This window comes from Mustela nivalis (assembly GCF_964662115.1).
Source record: "Mustela nivalis genome assembly, contig: HAP1_SCAFFOLD_234, whole genome shotgun sequence".
Lineage (NCBI taxonomy): Eukaryota > Metazoa > Chordata > Mammalia > Carnivora > Mustelidae > Mustela > Mustela nivalis.
Window position 1 is genome coordinate 339,161 of NW_028136402.1, and position 2,780 is coordinate 341,940.

The following is a 2,780-nucleotide window of genomic DNA, read 5'->3' on the forward strand; positions in this document are numbered from 1 at the left end:
GTACCAGGTGTTGGGTATCATAGAGGGCACTGCTTGCATGGAGCACTGGGTGTGGTGCAAAAAGAATGAATACTGTTATGCTGAAAATAAATAAAAAATTAATTTAAAAAATATTAGTTTTTCGTAAACTACAAAAAAAAAAAAAAAGAAAAGCGCTCCCATTTATAGCGTACACTTTATGGTTCACAAAGCACGTGCCAACAATAAAAATAATAATGGGTTACCGTTACACTTCATAGAAAAGGAGGTACAGGGAAATTGAATGAAAGGGAATAACAAAGTAGGTTCATAAGTCAATCTTCCTTGTAAAAAAATTAACCTGAAAGTGCGTTTCTGCCACCTCTCTCCTGTGTGACATTTTATCGATGGGAGATGGAAAATAAATGGTCTGGTTAACCTTTCCCTCCCCCTCAAAACCCATTATTTGAAAACACAAAAAGGGAAGTGAAGGGAGAAATCCTCCCACTCCCATTCCCACTCACCTCCATAGCCACCTCCTCTTCCAAGAACCTAGCAGACAAGGTGCCAAGAAGTGTTAGGTACCAGCAGTGGTCTCAGATCTCATTCAAGGATCATGGTGAAAGGCATTCAAAGAGATTGTGGGGGCACAGGGATCCAATTAAGGGGGACAAGTTTAAGGTTTGCCTGTTCCCCTAAAAACTAATGGCACTAGAGAAGATGACCTTTGGGAACTATAGCATAATGGATACAATGTGTAAAAAGCTTCAGTGAGTCATGGTGGGAAGAGGCCAAGAGGGCAGCAAACACAGTCTTAGATGATGTTATTAATAGCACTACAGGCTCTAGATTTCCTGTGGTGGTGTTCTTGGCAAGACCAGCCCGGCCAAAGTGGATACTCTCAACCTGGAACAGAGGGTCTTGGAGATGCCAGCACGTGAGGTATGATGAGAGGGTAAAATGATAGGAGGTGTCCTTTGGAAGGACTGACTCCTTGACTTTAAAAGGGAGAACCCAAATCTGTAGGTGAAATCTTTCTGGCTACAAAGAGGGCCAAGGCCTCCTAAGGTCAAGGTCTCCTCGTCACTTGCAAAGATGTCGAAGAACATATTCAGACATTTCAAAGATGTCCTCATATCATTGGTTCCCACTCTGGAATTCTATCAATAAGGTGAGAGTTCCTCTAGTTGAAAAAGAGATCTAAAAAGACTTCCCTTTCTCATGTAATTTCTGTAACCTCCAGGACACACCCACCTCCCCCTTCCAGCTCTGTAATGAAGCCACAGCTGGTGCCAATTTGTGGAACTCCTTAAAGGCTATTCTCCCTTATATACCCCCGGACCAAGTTCCCATGCTCCCTCACCCGATTTCCTGCACTCACCTCCCACCTGGTGTGTTCACACCTGCAAGTGCCTTTTACCAACCCCTTTGCCAAAAGGCAGCCAGAGTGACCTTTCAAAGACCTATCAGTTCCTGGCATTTGTCTCCATAGAAATCTGCACTGATCTTCTAACAAATTCTCAGTCCTCCAAAGGCACCCATAATCCTCCCATCAGTCTATTCATACCCCTCCAACTGACTGATGCCTGTTCTGCCCCATCTCTCTGCCCTTCAACCACACTGCCTCCTTCTTCCTGTGGAGACCTCTCATGGCACCTGCCTCCAAGCACAGGTGATTCCCATTGATGGGAAGACCCTCTTCTCTCCCCCATCTCCCCACTCCAGTTACTCCCACTTATTCGTGAGCTCACAAGCCCCATGGTACACACTCTCCATGCAGCCTGCTCTCTCTTTTCTAGCACTGGCCTCCGTTTCTAGCTGTGGTTGTGTCATGGATGTCCCTCCCCAGCTAGCCTCCAAGCTCTCTTTCCCTTTAGCTCCAACACCTGACACAGTGCCTGGCACGTAGTAAGCCCTGTCTAGCTTCTAATAGCCTCACTGAGGGACTGAAAGCATTTTAAAAATGTCACTACGTAGCCTCCAAACTGTAGGCAGAAAAAGCTTTGCCTGGATTGACATTTTAGAGACGTATTGGTCAAGTTGGATGTGTTCACTGACTTTACCTTGTAAAATTTAAAAAAAAAAAAAAAAGACCTCTGTATCGCTTCGCATCTACCGAAGGCGCATGTATACTCCTAGACCACGTTATGAGCTTAATGGAAGGAGACAAGATGTTTTCGCTAAGAAAATGTATAAGACTGTTGAGGTCAAGTGGGAGGAAACAGTCCGTTTGTTGGAGCATTGCTATCTTACTCTATCACAGCCACTCATAAAAATCTGACACGGGGTGAGTCAGAATTGTCTGTCGGAGATGAGTTAGATCTGGCTCATGTTCCTACAGACATGAAAGCCAGAAACGAAGAAGGAGGCTTTGAAAGCGTGGGTTGAGGAGGCCGTGTGGTTCACTGCGATGAGCTAAGTGCCCAGGGCCACCAGCAGACATGCTGGCCTGTATCCTTCCTTTGTTCTGGGGTCCCTCTTGCACCATGTGTTGAGGCTGGTGGCTGGGAGCAGCTCAGGACAGGACCCGGTGGCATCTTAATTCTCCCACCCTCCTGTGGGCTCCAGTGGGCTCCAGTAGGTCCCAAGGGACAGCCTGCCTTCCTTGCAAAGCCCAGTAGCACTGGGAGCAGAAACTGGGGCCAAAGAGTGAGCACCCTGTTTGACAAGCTGGAGCAGCCACCTCTTCTTCAGATGCAGGGGGAGCCCTGGCATGCTGACTCCTCCCTTCTCCCTTTCCTCTTTCCTCTCTTCCTCCCTCTTTCCTTCCCCTCTCTCCTTCCCTGGTGGTGCCCTTTCCCAATGCCCACTTCATCCCTTTT